A 17,037-nucleotide genomic window follows, 5' to 3' on the forward strand; every position below is an offset into this window, starting at 1 on the left:
GAAGTAGGTACAGAGATGTCAGGGGTAAGTTCTTTATGCAGAGAGTGGTGAGTTTGTGGAATGGGCTGCCGGTGATGGTGGTGGAGGCAGATACGATAGGGTCTTTTAAGAGACTCCTGGATAGGTACATGGAGTTTAGAAAAATAGAGGGCTATGGGTAACCCTAGGTAATTTCTAAAGTAAGCACACTTTCAGCACAGCTTTGTGGGCCAAAGGGCTTGTATTGTGCTGTAGGCTTTCTATGTTTCTATGTCATAATCAGGGTTCATTTGATTTTTTTTCTTAACCTGTTTTGATATATCAACCCGATATAGCTAAGAGGCATACTAGTCTATTTTAGAGTGTTGTTAAGTCAATCACTTTGATCTCCAGTTACATAAGGCTAAATTACGTGAAAACCGCATGTCCTGCTCCTTTCCTCAGACGTGAAAGTGAAATGTAGAATATTTTAACTTGTATTTTTTTTAATTTATTCAATTTTTTTGGGATGCAGACATCACTAACATGGCCACTATTCATTGCTTATCCCTACTTACCAAAGAAAAGATGGTAGTGAAATTGTGTCCTTCTGTTAAAGTCATTCCACTGACACCGTTGTAGAGGAAATTAGAATTAGAACCAGCAATGACAAAAGAAGAGCAAGAAGTCCGGTTGGAAGGGAGTCTGCAGGTATTGGTGTTCTCATGCCTATTTATGTCTTTCAATATTCAATAGATTTCCAAGGCCTTTACACTCTTCTGCATGGAAATTGCATGGTCACTCTGTGTCTACATACTGTAGGAGTCACACCAGCTGATCTGTATTCATCTCATTTCCCTAAGAGATGTTGGTTGATCAGTTAATTGAGTAATTAAGAATGTCAATGGCTGGTAGGAGAATCAGAGGGGGATTGACTGGCACACAGGAGAAAATGGGCTTCAGGGAAATGGGTTGGGGAATGGAATTAATGGGATTAAACTGTCAGCTGAAACTCAATGGACCAAAATGGCTGCATTCATTGCAATAAGAAACATGAAGTAAATGCACGTAACTGTAATGATAAGGCTCATAATCTCAGAATAACATGACATTTAAAGCAATATGACATATTGAATTTCTCATTACAGCTCCTGGATGGCCACCACTTTATCGAGAAAGGACTGCCAGATGCTAAGAAATCCACATTTTTGATTGCAAGCCCTTACAGCTATGAAGAAATATCAGAAAAGCCCTGATTAAGAAATTTCTGAAGCACAGAAAACATGTACCAAAATTGTTTTTCCAGTTGAACTGCACCAAATGACAAGAATGGCGAGGAACGCACTGCAATACTCGGGAATAAACAGGCTCGTACATTGGATTTTTTTGATACAAAATGATTCACATGTTATTTGAACTTTTTGTTGATTTTGTAAGCAAACATCAGACAAAATAGTTGGATGACATGACTGCAATCTGATGGAAACTTTCTGGGTGAGCTAGGACAGATTCAATGCCCTTTCTTATGTGTTATCAGCTGCAGTGTTTCTACCTCATTGACCTTTAGCAAAGCCCGCAAGGAAGGCTGCTCTGGCAGGTTAGATCACATGGGACCCAGGGAGAACAAGCTAAGTGGATACATATCGGCTTTATGGTAGGAATCAAAGGATGAATAGTAGAAGGTCATTTTGCAGGCATGAGGTTTATGTCCAGTAATGCCCATTAGGGACTGATGGTGGGCCTATTGTTCTTCAGCAGATGGGAGTCTCTGGATAGCACTAAAGTGGTGTCATCGACAGTGAGAAAGGTTATCAAAAACTCAGGGCAATCTTGATCAGCTAAGTGGGCCAAGGACTAGCAAAAGACTTCCAATAACTAACTATGAGGAGTTGCATTTTGTGAAGTCAAATGGGGTAGGATTTTCACAGTGAATGGTAGGCCCTGGGCAGTGTTGTCAAACACAAGGACCTAGGTGCACATGTTCAGAAGTCACTGAAAGTTGTGTCACAGGTAGACATGGTGGGGAAGAACACATTAGGTATGCTGGCCTTCATCAGCCAGGGCATTGTGTATGAGAGTTAAGATACCATGTTGCACTTAAACAAGATTCTGTAAGTACTGTGTACACTTTTGGCTACCATTTTAGAGCAAAGATGTTATTAGAATAAAAAGTGAAAGAATGATTTAGGAGTATGTTGTCAGGACTCAAGGGCATGAGTTATAAGGAGAGGTTGGGTATTTATTCCTTGGAATTGTAAGTGATTGAGCTGTGGCCTCATAGAGGCATATAAAACCACGAGGAGCATTGACAGGATGAATGTGCACAGGCTTTCTCTCAGGGGAAGGGACATAAAAAAGCAAAGGGCATAGACATTAGGTGAGAGAGGAAAGATTTTAAAAGGACCTGAAGGGGCTACATCTTTAAACAGAGGGTGGCACATATATTGAACAAACTGCCAGACTGGAGTGGTGTCACAGCAACAACCTGGCACTCAGCATCATTAAGAAGAAAGAGCTGACTGTGAACTCAGGAAGGTTAAGACAAAGGAACGCATACCAATCCTCATAGAGGGATCAGAAGGGATATAAAGGAGGGAAGACAGCGGCTATACTTTTTTAGGAGTTTGAAGCGCTTTGGCATGTCAACAAATACCCAAAAACCTCTATAGTTATACCATGGAGAGCATTCTGACAGGCTGCATCACTGTCTGGTATGGAGGGGCTACTGCACAGGACTGAAAGAAGCTGCACAAGTTTGTAAATCTAGTCAGATCCATCTTGGGCACTAGCCTACAAAGTACCCAGGATATCTTCAAGGAACAGTGTCTCAGAAAGGCTGCGTCCCTTATTCAGGACGTCCAGCACCCAGGGCATGCCCTTTTCTCACTGTTACCATCAGGTAGGAGGTACAGAAGCCTGAAGGTAGACACTCAGCGATTCAGGAACAGCTTCTTCCCTTCTGACATCCGATTCATAAATGGACATTAAACCTTTGGACACTACCTCATTTATTTTTAATATACAGTGTTTCTGTTTTTGCATGTATTTTTAAGATCTATTTAATATATGTAATTGATTTACATGTTTATTTATTATTTTTTTCTCTCTCTGCTAGATTATGTATTACATTGAACTGCTGCTGCTAAGTTAAAAATTTTCACATTGTGATAATAAACCTAATTGTTAATTGCCAATTGAGTGGGGCAGGTGCAATAACAACATTTAAAGCATTGTTGGATAGACACATGATTGGAAAGGTTTGGAGGGATATGGGCCACATGTGTGCAAATGGGATGGGATGTAGTTTATTCAACTACAAGAACTAACCTAATGGCCACAAACATCCGCAAAACTCATCCCCTATTCAAAATTATTAACAACTCCCTAATTGATCTCCCAACCCCAACTAACATCTCCATTTGATGAAATTTTGGTTCTCTCCTAGGTATATGTTTAATTATCCAAATCCTTACAGGCCTCTTCCTAGCCATACACTACACCGCAGACATCTCATCAGCATTCTCCTCAGTCGCACATATCTGTCGAGATGTAAACTATGGCTGACTAATTCGTAACATCCACGCCCCAACGGTGCCTCTATATTCTTCATCTGTGTGTATCTTCACATCGCCCGAGGACTTTACTACGGCTCTTACCTTAATAAAGAAACCTGAAACATCGGTGTCGTAATCCTCCTACTACTTATAGTCACCGCCTTTGTAGGTTATGTCCTCCCCTGAGGACAAATATCCTTTTGAGGGGCAACCGTCATCACCAACCTACTATCTGCCCTCCCCTATATTGGAGACACGTTAGTCCAATGAATCTGGGGAGGTTTCTCAATTGACAACGCAACATTAACTCGATTCTTCACATTTCACTTCCTCTTTCCCTTTGTAATTGCAGCTCTAACTATAATTCACCTTCTTTTCCTTCATGAAACAGGTTCAAACAATCCAACCGGACTCACTTCCAACACAGACAAAATCCCGTTTCATCCTTACTTCACATATAAAGATCTAGTAGGCTTCTTCATTCTCCTATTTCTACTCACCCTCCTAGCCCTCTTCACACCCAACCTCTTAAATGACGCAGAAAACTTCATTCCAGCCAACCCCTTAGTCACACCTCCCCACATTAAACCAGAGTGGTACTTCCTATTTGCCTACGCTATCTTACGCTCCATCCCCAACAAACTAGGAGGTGTTCTCGCTCTTATCTTCTCAATCCTAATTCTCCTCCTAGTTCCTATTCTTCACACTTCTAAACAACGAAGTCTCACCTTCCGTCCAATTACACAAATCCTCTTCTGACTACTAGTAACAAACACAATTATCCTAACATGAATCGGTGGCCAACCTGTAGAACAACCATTCATTACTATTGGCCAAATCGCCTCAATCACTTACTTCTCTTTCTTCCTCATTCTCTTCCCAATCGCTGGTTGATGAGAAAACAAAATACTAAATCTCTAAATCATTGCCCTAGTAGCCCAGTATTTAAGGCATCGGTCTTGTAAACCGAAGAGCAGAGGTGAAATTCCTCTCTAGAGCAAGGCCATTCTCAGGAAAAAGGGGGCCAAACCCTTATCCTTGGCTCCCAAAGCCAAGATTTTTACTAAACTATTTCCTGAGAAAAGAACCTAAAACAACCGACTTATTTTTGCATTAAGTTGGTCAGGCCACATATTATGTATATAGTACATAAGTACATAATATGTATAGAGCACATAAACACATACTATGCTTAATACACATTCATCTACTTTCCCCTATTATCATTACATACTATGTTTAATACACATTCATCTATTTTCCACTGTTTCATTACCCAATTATAAAGGACCTCTTTGATTTACCTCTTAAAACTTAAACTTCCCCACGGTTTATAACTATCACATCACAAAACACAAGGGTTACATCTCATCAAGTATAGCAGGTTTTGTTAGCATCGATAACGATTCATTTTCAACTAATTATTAATCACCATTAATAGACATTCAACATTACCATAACTACTTAATTATTAATCGTAACTTAACTTATATTCCTATATAATTAAACATCCAGCCTTTGCAGTATCCCTCTACCGTCCTATTAATAAGGTTAATTGTTTAGACCTAGTCAATACCATATCATGTTCTGCAATAGGGGAACCCTATTACAGAACACTCCTTTCCTTAACAACCATATCTTGGCACTCCAATGTTCTATAACATTATATTCTTATCGGACATAGTATTTCCAAGAACTACAGTTGGTTTCGTAACCAGGCTATGGACCTTTCAGGTATCACTTTGTCTCACCTCCCGGACTTTACCTGCTGACTCTACGTCTATAACACACAGTGACTGTCCCAGTGACATTAGGCACCCTCGTAAGGCATCTCACCCGTAATCGCGGCTGGTTGGCACTTTATCTGGTCTAGTTCCCTTGTAAGGCATAATCACTCTTAACCGGCTCCTATTCCGCGTGGCGGTTTGGGTAAGTTTCCAGGATTGTTTGTTCACGTTCCGTGAACCGACAGGCAAGTACTTAAGCGGCTTACAGTATACAAAAAATCCTTCCAACTTTGACCCAACCCTGCGCTCCATGACGGACCGGGGGAGAGACTACCGTTCCTTGTCCTTTTTGGATTTTAGGGGGGGGGGAGCCCCTGGGGGGGCTCGTTTAAGCATTTACATCCATCGCGTCCGGCACTTTCCTCACAGTTGGTAATGACCTCGACACCTAGTTTATTAATCAGCTACTATAATATGACTCGCGGACTACATGGTCAAGGACTACCTGAGAAGATCAAAGTCAAGCTATATAATCAAACTTATATAGATTATCCTTTCGAAGAATTTAACAATTAATTTAAAAAAGACATATTAAATTTTTCATAAAGAACCTAAACTTCGATAAAAGCGTAATAAAGTGGATTTCGATAAAATCAGAGCACGTCTAAAGTCGGTTCGAGGCGGGAGATAATTTGAAAAAATCATTAAAAAGTTTTTGGAAAAACCCCCCCTCCCCCCGTAAGACGCACACCTGGATTTTCCTTGAAAAACCCCAAAAACGAGGGCCGAAGTGTACTTTTCATGTGTAGAACAGCAAAAAAAAATTATCTTCAAAAAAAGATCTTTTTTTGATATTAACACTTATGGGACAAAAAAAATATTAAGCATGTATGCGGATAAAAAAATTTATAAAAAAATTGACAAAAACATTACCTTCTTCAGGACATTATTTTAAATTTGCTTGAAAACCATTACCATTAAACCCTAATCTACCTATTATATTATATGATACATCAATAGTGTATACACACATGGTGTGCATGCATAGTGTACATCTACAGTGTGCACACATGTGCTGCATGTGTACATCACCCATGCGCGATGTACACATGCAACATGTATACCATCTATACACGTACATATCTTGTTTAACACGACATATACATATATATACACCCTTATAACCTGGCATTACCCTAACTTCCCTCCACTGTAAGCCGCTAGTGTAGCTTAACTCAAAGCATGGCACTGAAGATGCTAAGATAAAAATTAATCTTTTTCACAGGCATGAAGGTTTGGTCCTAGCCTCAATATTAGTTATAACTTGACTTACACATGCAAGTCTCAGCATTCCGGTGAGAACGCCCTAATCAGCCTACACATCTAATTAGGAGCTGGTATCAGGCACACTCCAAAGCAGCCCATAACACCTCGCTCAGCCACACCCACAAGGGAATTCAGAATTCAGAATTCACAGGGGATAAACATTGTTCCATAAGCGCAAGCTTGAGTCAATCAAAGTTATAAAGAGTTGGTTAATCTCGTGCCAGCCACCGCGGTTATACGAGTGACGCAAACTAATATTCCACGGCGTTAAGGGTGATTAGAAATATCTTATCCAAAATAAAGTTAAGACCCCATTAAGCTGTCATACGCTCTCATGCTTAAAAATATCACTCACGAAAGTAACTTTACATAAAATAGAGTTTTTGACCTCACGACAGTTAAGACCCAAACTAGGATTAGATACCCTACTATGCTTAACCGTAAACATCGTTATAAATAAATTTACCTTAATACACCGCCTGAACACTACAAGCGCTAGCTTAAAACCCAAAGGACTTGGCGGTGCTCCAAACCCACCTAGAGGAGCCTGTTCTATAACCGATAATCCGCGTTTAACCTCACCACTTCTTGCCTTTTTCCGCCTATATACCGCCGTCGTCAGCTCACCCTGTGAAGGTACAACAGTAAGCATAATGACCTTTTACCCTCAACACGTCAGGTCGAGGTGTAGCGAATGAAGTGGGAAGAAATGGGCTACATTCTCTTTTTAGAGTACACGAACAGAAACATGAAAAATTTCTTAAAGGTGGATTTAGCAGTAAGTAAATTTCAGAATATTATACTGAAACCGGCTCTGGAGCGGTATTCCCATATTCAGACTCATACATCTCGTCTGAAAAAATTTCCTACCAATAACACTAGCCATAATCCTATGACATATCACCCTACCCATCGCCACAGCCAGCCTCCCACCAATGAGCTCCTAAAAGGGAAAAGTGCCTGAATTAAAGGGCCACTTTGATAGAGTGGACAATGAATGTTAAAGCCATTCCTCTTCCTTGCGTTAGAAAAACAGGAATCGAACCTGTACCCAAGAGATCAAAACTCTTAGTACTTCCAATTATACTATTTCCTAAGTAAAGTCAGCTAATCTTAAGCTCTTGGGCCCATACCCAAACATGTTGGTTAAAATCCTTCCTCTACTAATGAATCCATTAGTTCTCTCCATCACAATCCTCAGCTTAGGGTTGGGTACCATAATAACATTTATTGCCTCACACTGATTATTAATTTGAGTAGGATTAGAAATTAATACAATAGCCATTATCCCACTTATAATTTATCAACACCATCCACGAGCAACAGAAGCTACCACAAAGTACTTTCTCACACAAGCCACTGCCTCTGCTCTCCTCTTATTTGCTGGAACCATAAATGCTTGACTCACAGGTCAATGAAATATTACAGAAATTATTAACCCAGCCTCCGCCACACTCCTCTCCATTGCTTTAGCACTAAAAATCGGACTAGCCCCCCTACACTTCTGATTACCAGAAGTCCTCCAAGGACTCAACTTATTAACAGGACTTATCCTCTCCACATGACAAAAACTCGCACCATTTGCAATTATACTACAACTTTACCCTCTCCTCAACCCAACTTTACTTATAACCATGGGAATCTTATCAATCATTATTGGTGGTTGAGGAGGTCTTAACCAAACACAACTACGAAAAATCCTAGCATATTCATCAATTGCCCACATCGGCTGAATAGTTATTATTCTACATTACTCACCAAACCTCACCTTACTCAACCTAATTATCTATATTATCATAACCTCATCCTTATTTCTTCTATTTAACATAAATAATACCACAAAAATCAATTCAATTGCTATTTCATCAACTAAATCACCTCTACTAACCATCATAACAATACTAACCCTCCTCTCTCTAGGGGGGCTCCCTCCCCTTACAGGATTCATGCCTAAATGACTTATTCTCCAAGAAATAACTAAACAGAATCTCTTTATCCCAGCCACAATCATAGCCCTAGCAGCACTTCTCAGCCTCTTCTTTTATTTACGCCTATGCTACTCAATCACTCTCACTCTATCCCCTAACCCCACCACATCATCAACATCATGATGAACAAAAACCTTTCAACCAAACCTACCCTTAACCTCAACAACATCCCTCTCCCTTCTCCTCCTTCCACTCACCCCCATAATCCTCTCATTAACCACATAAGAAATTTAGGTTTAAACAAACCAAAAGCCTTCAAAGCTTCAAACAAGAGTGAAAACCTCTTAATTTCTGTAAGACTTGCAAGATTTTATCTCACATCTCCTGAATGCAACTCAGATACTTTTATTAAGCTAAAGCCTTACTAGATAAATAGGCCTCGATCCTATAAAATCTTAGTTAACAGCTAAGCGTTCAATCCAGCGAACTTTTATCTAGGCTTCTCCCGCCGTTAAACGGCAGTGAGGCGGGAGAAGCCCCGGGAGAAGCCTATTCTCCTTCTTGGGATTTGCAATCCCATGTATTTTTATACTACAGAGCTGATGTTTGATAAGAAGAGGACTTGAACCTCTCTTTACGGAGCTACAATCCGCCGCTTAAACCTCAGCCATCTTACCTGTGGCAATAGTTAATCGTTGATTGTTCTCTACTAATCACAAAGATATTGGCACCCTTTATTTAATCTTTGGTGCATGGGCGGGGATAGTGGGTACTGGTCTCAGTCTGTTAATCCGGACAGAGATAAGCCAACCAGGCGCATTATTGGGTGATGACCAAATCTATAATGTAATTGTTACCGCCCACGCCTTCGTAATAATTTTCTTCATGGTGATACCAATTATAATCGGAGGGTTCGGTAATTGACTAGTTCCCTTAATAATTGGTGCCCCAGACATGGCCTTTCCACGGCTAAATAATATGAGTTTTTGACTCCTTCCCCCATCTTTCCTTCTACTCCTAGCCTCAGCGGGGGTAGAGGCCGGGGCAGGTACAGGATGAACCGTTTATCCCCCATTAGCCGGTAATCTTGCACATGCCGGGGCTTCCGTAGATCTTGCTATCTTTTCTCTCCATTTAGCCGGTATTTCCTCTATCTTGGCATCCATTAACTTTATCACAACAATTATTAACATGAAACCCCCTGCAATCTCCCAATATCAAACACCTCTTTTTGTTTGATCTATTCTCATTACAACTGTCCTCCTTTTACTATCACTCCCAGTTCTAGCAGCGGGCATTACTATGCTTCTCACAGATCGAAATCTCAACACAACTTTCTTCGACCCAGCAGGTGGAGGGGACCCTATTCTCTATCAACATCTCTTCTGATTCTTTGGACACCCAGAAGTTTACATTCTTATTCTACCAGGCTTTGGCATGATCTCTCACGTTGTAGCTTATTACTCAGGAAAAAAAGAACCTTTTGGTTATATAGGAATGGTTTGAGCAATGATAGCAATCGGCCTTCTTGGCTTTATTGTTTGAGCCCATCATATATTTACAGTCGGAATAGACGTAGATCCCATATGGTAAGATTGTCCAGATGTTTAGAACACATGGAATCCAAGAAAGGCTTATAAATTTAGCATTACAAACTTTTAATGTTGTAAACCAATGAGTTGTTTGTTATGTCTCCCTGCTCACCGGGAAAAAACCAGATGCATCTCCTTCTTCCATAATGGGGAGAGGGAGAATCTGTGGTATGTCGAATGCTGGATGAAACACTAAGTCTTTAGGGGTAACTGCAAGTCTGTGTCTTTGCTGTTGCTCATGCTGAGTGCTCGGTGGTGGTATCGATACTTTGCTGTTGCTCATGCTGAGTGCTCGGTGGTGGTATCGATACTTGCTTTTTTTTTACTGGTGGGGGGAGGGCGGATTGTTGCTTGCTGCCGCTTACACGTGGGAGGGTGCTGGGGAGAACTTGGGGGTTTTTGAGCAGGGATTTTTGTCTGAGTGGGGTGGTTGGAGATTGAAATATGTTGCCTCAAAGGTAGTAAAGGCAGATCTCATCAAGATAGTTAAGAAATGTCTGGACTTGAATCGCAAGGCATGGAGGGCTTTGGACCTGATGTGCATACGTGATGCGTTGCATGGACATAGTGAGCTCAAGGAACCCATTTCTATATTGTACAACTTCATGAGGTAAGTGTTGATAATGCAAGGTATAGATTACAGACCTATTGAAAACAAATGGGATTAGTGTAGATAGATAAAAAACGGTCAGCATTAACTTGAAGGGCTAAAGGATATGCTTCAGTATTGTTTGACTTTATACGTCTGTGACTCGATAACTCTGTACAGGCAAACAACCCTGTGTCCATTCCCTTGAAAACCATTCTTTAATTTTCAGTGTTACTCTTAATCTTTGTATGGACAATCAAATCTGTCTGCAACTATTTGCAATCTGCCAACATATTCGTTGAGCCCTCTATTTCTCATATCGTGGATGGATGGTATCTGGAATGAGATGCCAGAGTAAGTGTTGGAGGCAGAAACATTTACAACAATTAGAAAGATGTTTGAATAAGCACATGGATAGGAAAGGCAGAGAGGAATGCAGGCCTAATGCATGCAAATTGGATTAGAGTAGTTAGGCTTCACGGTCAGCATGAGCATGGTGGGCTTAAAGATCTCACATCTAGAGCCATAGAATCATCGAACAGTACAGCACAGAAATGGGCCCTTCAGCCCATTTAGTCTGTGCGGAACCGTTTAAGCTGCATACTCTCATCAACCTGCTCCAGGACCCTAGCCCTCCATACCCCTACCATCCATTTACCTATCCAAACTTCTCTTAAACATGGAAATCAAGCTCATATGCACCTCATTCCACACTCTCATGACACTTTGAGTGATGAAGTTTCCTCTAATGTTACCCTTAAACTTTTTACGTTTCACCCTTAACCTGTGACCTCCCACCCAACCTCAGGGGAGAAAGCCTGCTTGCATTTACTGTATCTATACCCCTCAGAATTTTGTATACTTTGATGAAATTTCTCCTTAATCTTCTACATTCCAAAGAATAAAGTCCTAACCTATTCAATCTTTTCTTAAGACTCAGGTACTCCAATCCCAGCAACATCTTTGTAAATTTTCTCTGTACTGTTTCAACCTTAGTTACATCTTTCCTGTAAGTAGGTGATGCAAATTACACACAATAATTTAGTGCTGTACATTTCTATAATTCTATGATTTTTATGTACTTGGACACGAATGGATATAGTGGCTCAGTGCTACAGCAAATAGAGCAATTGTGTCATAGCTCCAGCAACTAGGTTAACTTCTGACATGCAGTGTGGTCTGCATGGAGCTTCCACCTTCTCCCTGTGATTATTTACTTTTCCTTTGAGCATTCTGCTTTCCTTCACTTCCCAAAAGATGTACTCATTATAGTAGGCCTTTGTAACATGCTGCTAGTATAGTGTAGAGTAATAGAATCTGGGCGAAGTTAAGGAGAGAATAAAAGAGGGATTAATGTAAATAGATACCATTCTATACAGGCAATCAACCTTTGGATTGGATTTCCATCGTCTGCAGAAGAGATCCTCCAGCACTTTGTGTGCTTTGCTTTGGATTTCCAGTATTTGCATCTTACAGTATCTGTAAAAAATCTCTCATTCAGAACGCTGCTTCTAGAGTCCTCACTAAAACTATGAAAGTAGCTCACATCACTCCAGTTCTCAGATCACTACACTGACTTTAAAATATTACTACTGGTTTATAGAGCATTGAATGGTCTAGGGCCAAAATATATCTCCAATCTCTTGCTGCATTATGAACCTTCCCAAGCTCTCGGGTCGTCTTGGCTTACCATCCCCAGTGTCAAAATTAAAAATGGTGAAGTAGCTTTTAATTACTTTGCTCCACATATCTGGAATAACCTTCCAGATTATCTGGAGTCTGTCCCAACTTTAAGCTCTTTTAAATCGCAGCTTAAAACTTTTCTTTTCGCTGTAGCTTTCGATTTGAATCTCCTGCACTGTAAATTTTATTCCTTTAATTTTATGTGCGATTTTATTCTCCTTATATTGTCTGAATTTTATATTTTAAGTAAAGCATTTTGAACTGTCTGGCATTTGCAAAGTCCTATACAAATAAACTTGGCTTGCCTAATGTAAATTGATATTTGACTAAAGGACATTTTACTGTGCTGTATAAATCTATGATAGTATGATCACTTTCCATGTATAATCACACTATACTTAGATCAAATAAGCACACCATTGATATTATAAATATGTGTATCTTTCTTACTCTGGAAGACTTGGTAGTAAATCAACATAAAAATAAAACTTTGATCCTGCACTAAACTGGATTTGAACCACATGAAAAAGGCAGAATCTTTGAAATTTCCTATTCTGCAGATTTTATAGAAAATTAGCTTGAATGTATCCTATTAGACAGATTAAAAATGCACAAATTCTCAATAAAATCATGCCTAAATGTCAATCTTACTGTTCAGTCATTTAGTGAGTTATATAATTTTCTACATAACTACAATGTCAGTAAATCTGCTTTTGTAAATGTTCCATTTGTGTCACAACTTTCACAATCAATTTTAACTTAAATTTTGTCATGTCCTTTTATCATAGAAATATCAGTAAGTACATGAAGTGTAAAAGTCTATATGGCTATACACAATTTAATAGCTTTCAACACAAGAGCTATTGTGAATGGTTACAATATTGGACTGACCTGCAAGACACCAGGGGATGTAATTTTAAAGTACTGTAGCGATGTGCTACACACAGCGCTGAAATAACGACACGCAGTCGGTAAGTCGTTTCGAGACTAGTTTATTCAAACGTCGTGGTGCTGGCATTTAAATTCCTAGCGCCCGCCCTCTCCGGGTGGAAATGACGTCGGAGGTGCATTACTAAAGTCTCCCCCCGTGTGCTGGCTATTTGTGAGCCGGTTCGCCTGCGCAGAAAGTGGGTCACCGCATAACCCCTCCCCAGAACCAGCGATACACCCCCCAATGTCCACAGTCTGGATCAGCCTCTGTTTAGGAGGTCTGCCTCTGCACCGCGGTGCCTGAACCTCGACCGGCTGCACCAAGTCCACATGGGCTGGTTTGAGTCGGTCCACCGTGAAAACCTCCTCTTTCCCCCCAATGTCCAGAACGTACGTGGACCCGTTGTTGTTGATCACCTTGAACGGCCCCTTGTATGGCCACTGTAGCGGTGCCCGGTGTCCACCCCTTCGTACAAACACAAACTTAGTTCTGCAGGTCTTTGGGTACATGGGTCGGGGTCCGTCCATGCTGTGAAGTTGGTACGGGGGCCAGGTTGCCGAGCCTTTTGCGTAGTCTGTCCAGGACTGCTGCGGGTTCTTCCTCTTGCCCCCTTGGGGCTGGTATGAACTCTCCCGGGACGGCCAGGAGAGCGCCGTACACCAACTCGGCCGACAAGGCGTGCAGATCCTCTTTGGGCGCTGTACGAATTCCAAGCAGGACCCAGGGAAGCTCGTCCACCCAGTTAGGTCCTCTCAGGCGGGCCATGAGAGCCGACTTCAAGTGACGGTGGAAGCGTTCCACCAGTCCGTTCGACTGTGGGTGGTAGGCAGTTGTGTGGTGTAGCTGCGTTCCCAACAGGCTGCCCACAGCCAACCACAGGCTGGAGGTGAACTGGGCGCCTCCGTCGGAGGTAATGTGGGCCGGTACCCCGAAGCGTGCTACCCAGGTTGCGATCAGTGTTCGGGCGCAGGAATCGGCAGATGTGTCGGTGAGCGGGACCGCCTCTGGCCACCTTGTGAACCGGTCTACCATCGTTAGGAGGTACCGCACTCCTCGGGACACTGGTAGGGGGCCCACGATATCCACATGAATGTGGTCGAACCTCCGGTGGGTGGGTTCGAACTGCTGCGGCGGGGCTTTAGTGTGCCGCTGCACCTTTGCTGTTTGGCACTGCGCGCACGTTCTGGCCCATTCACTGACCTGCTTGCGAAGTCCGTGCCATGCGAATTTGCTGGAGACCAGCCGGATGGTTGTCCTGATAGATGGGTGCGCCAAACCGTGTATAGAGTCGAAAACCCGCCGCCTCCAGGCTGTCGGGACGATGGGGCGAGGTTGGCCGGTAGCCACGTCGCACAGGAGGGTCCTATCACCTGGGCCTAAGAGAAAGTCCTGCAGCTGCAAACCCGAGACTGCGGTCCTGTAGCTGGGCATCTCGTCGTTTGCCTGCTGCGCCTCCGCCAGTGCTGCATATTCCACCCCCAGGGACAAGGCCTGGACAGCTGGTCTGGAGAGTGCGTCCGCCACGACGTTGTCCTTTCCCGAGACATGCTGGATGTCCGTCATGTACTCGGAGATGTAGGACAGATGTCGCTGCTGGCGAGCCGACCAGGGATCGGACACCTTCGTGAACGCGAAGGTCAATGGTTTGTGGTCCGTGAACGCGGTGAACGGCCTATCTTCTAAGAAGTACCAGAAATGCCGGATTGCCAGATACAGTGCCAACAGCTCCCGGTCGAAAGCACTGTACTTGAGTTCGGGTGGCCGTAGGTGCCTGCTGAAGAACGCCAGGGGTTGCCAGCGCCCCTCGATGAGTTGCTCCAGCACCCCACCAACTGCTGTGTCGGATGTGTCCACCATGAGGGCGGTCGGAACATCTGTTCCGGGGTGCACCAGCATCACGGCATCTGCCAAGGCTTCCTGGGCTTTAACGAAAGCGGCTGCAGCCTCCTCGTCCCAAGTAATGTCCTTGCCTTTACCCGACATCAGGGTGTACAAAGGGCACATGATACGGGCTGCTGAGGGGAGGAAACAGTGATAGAAGTTCACCATACCAACGAACTCCTGCTGGCCTTTGACCGTGTTGGGCCGGGCAAAGTGGCAGATCGCGTCTACCTTGGCGGGCAGAGGTGTTGCCCCGTCTTTGGTAATCCTGTGGCCTAGGAAGTCGATGGTATCGAGACCGAACTGGCATTTGGCCAGGTTGATCGTGAGGCCGAAATCACTCAGGCGGGAGTAGAGCTGGCGGAGGTGGGACAGATGCTCCTGGCGACTACTGCTGGCTATAAGGATGTCGTCCAAATAGATGAACGCAAAGTCCAGGTCACGTCCCACAGCATCCATTAGCCGCTGGAACATCTGTGCGGCATTCTTCAGGCCGAACGGCATTCGGAGGAACTCGAACAGGCCGAACGGGGTGATGAGTGCTGTTTTGGGGAGGTCTTCAGGGTGCACCGGGATTTGATGGTATCCCCAGACGAGGTCTACTTTGGAAAATATTCTTGCTCCGTGCAGGTTTGCTGCAAAGTCCTGTATGTGTGGCACGGGGTAGCGGTCTGGAGTTGTAGCCTCGTTCAGTCTGCGGTAGTCGCCGCATGGTTTCCAACCCCCGGCTGCTTTAGGCACCATGTGCAGGGGGGAGGCCCATGGGCTGTCAGACCTCCGTACGATCCCCAATTCCTCCATCCTCTTGAACTCCTCCTTCGCCAGGTGGAGCCTTTCCGGGGGGAGCCTTCATGCGCGGGCGTGGAGGGGTGGTCCCTGGGTTGGAATGTGATGCTGTACCCTGTGTCTGGGCATGGCTGCCGTGAACTGTGGTGCCAGAATCGATGGGAAGTCCGCCAGGATTCTGGTGAATTCGTTGTCCGACAGCGTGATGGAGTCCAGGTGTGGGGCCGTCAGCTTGGTTTCACCCAGGGAGAACGTCTGGAAAGTCTCAGCATGTACCAGTCTTTTCCCTTGCAAGTCGACCAGCAGGCTGTGAGCTCGCAAGAAGTCCGCCCCCAGGAGTGGTTGGGCCACCGTGGCCAGTGTGAAGTCCCACGTGAACCGGCTGGCGCTGAACTGCAGCTGCACTGTGCGGGTGCCGAAGGTCCGTATCGTGCTGCTATTTGCAGCCCTCAGGGTGGGTCCTGGCTTCCTGTTGCGGGTGTCGTACCCCGTTGGGGGCAAGATGCTCCAGTGTCGACCAAGAAGCGGCGTCCTGACTGTTTGTCCCAGACGTACAAGAGGCTGTCCTGGTGTCCAGCCGCTATAGTCATTAGCGGCAGCTGGCCCTGGCCCCTGCAGGGTGGGCAACAATGGCGGGCTTTTGTGCCCCACCGCTGGTGGTAGAAACACCACTGCTCACTGGCCTCCTCACTCCTGCCTCTGTGTTGTGTGTGCCCCCCTGCCGGGCCTGGTCTGGTCCGCTGTTGGGCGTGTGGCCTGGTAATCTGACCGAAGGACGCCACGCTCTCCCTCTTGGCTTTCCACAGCACATCTGCCCGGGCCACCACCTTCTGGGGGTCGCTGAAATCTGCGTCGGCCAGCAGCAGATGTATGTCCTCAGGCTGTTGCTCCAGGAACGCTTGCTCAAACATGAGGCAGGTCTTGTGTCCGTCAGCCAGGGCCAGCATCTCATTCATCAATGCTGACGGTAGTCTGTCTCCCAAACCGTCCAGGTGAAGCAGGCGGGCACCCCGCTCACGCCGTGAGAGGCCAAAGGTCCCAATGAGCAGCGCTTTGAATGCTTCATATTTGCCTTCTTCCGG

The 17,037-nt window shown here is 44.1% G+C and overlaps 1 protein-coding gene and 1 pseudogene across 4 annotated transcripts in view; one reads left to right on the top strand and one right to left on the bottom strand.

The window, feature by feature from the left end:
• LOC140734466 (5-hydroxytryptamine receptor 2A-like) overlaps nucleotides 1-17,037 on the bottom strand; it is a 380,090-nt gene that overhangs the window by 186,343 nt on the left and 176,710 nt on the right. The window lies entirely within an intron of this gene.
• Nucleotides 7,411-9,168, top strand: LOC140734465 (NADH-ubiquinone oxidoreductase chain 2-like; annotated as a pseudogene).

This window comes from Hemitrygon akajei, chromosome 10 (genome assembly GCF_048418815.1).
Source record: "Hemitrygon akajei chromosome 10, sHemAka1.3, whole genome shotgun sequence".
Classification (NCBI taxonomy): domain Eukaryota; kingdom Metazoa; phylum Chordata; class Chondrichthyes; order Myliobatiformes; family Dasyatidae; genus Hemitrygon; species Hemitrygon akajei.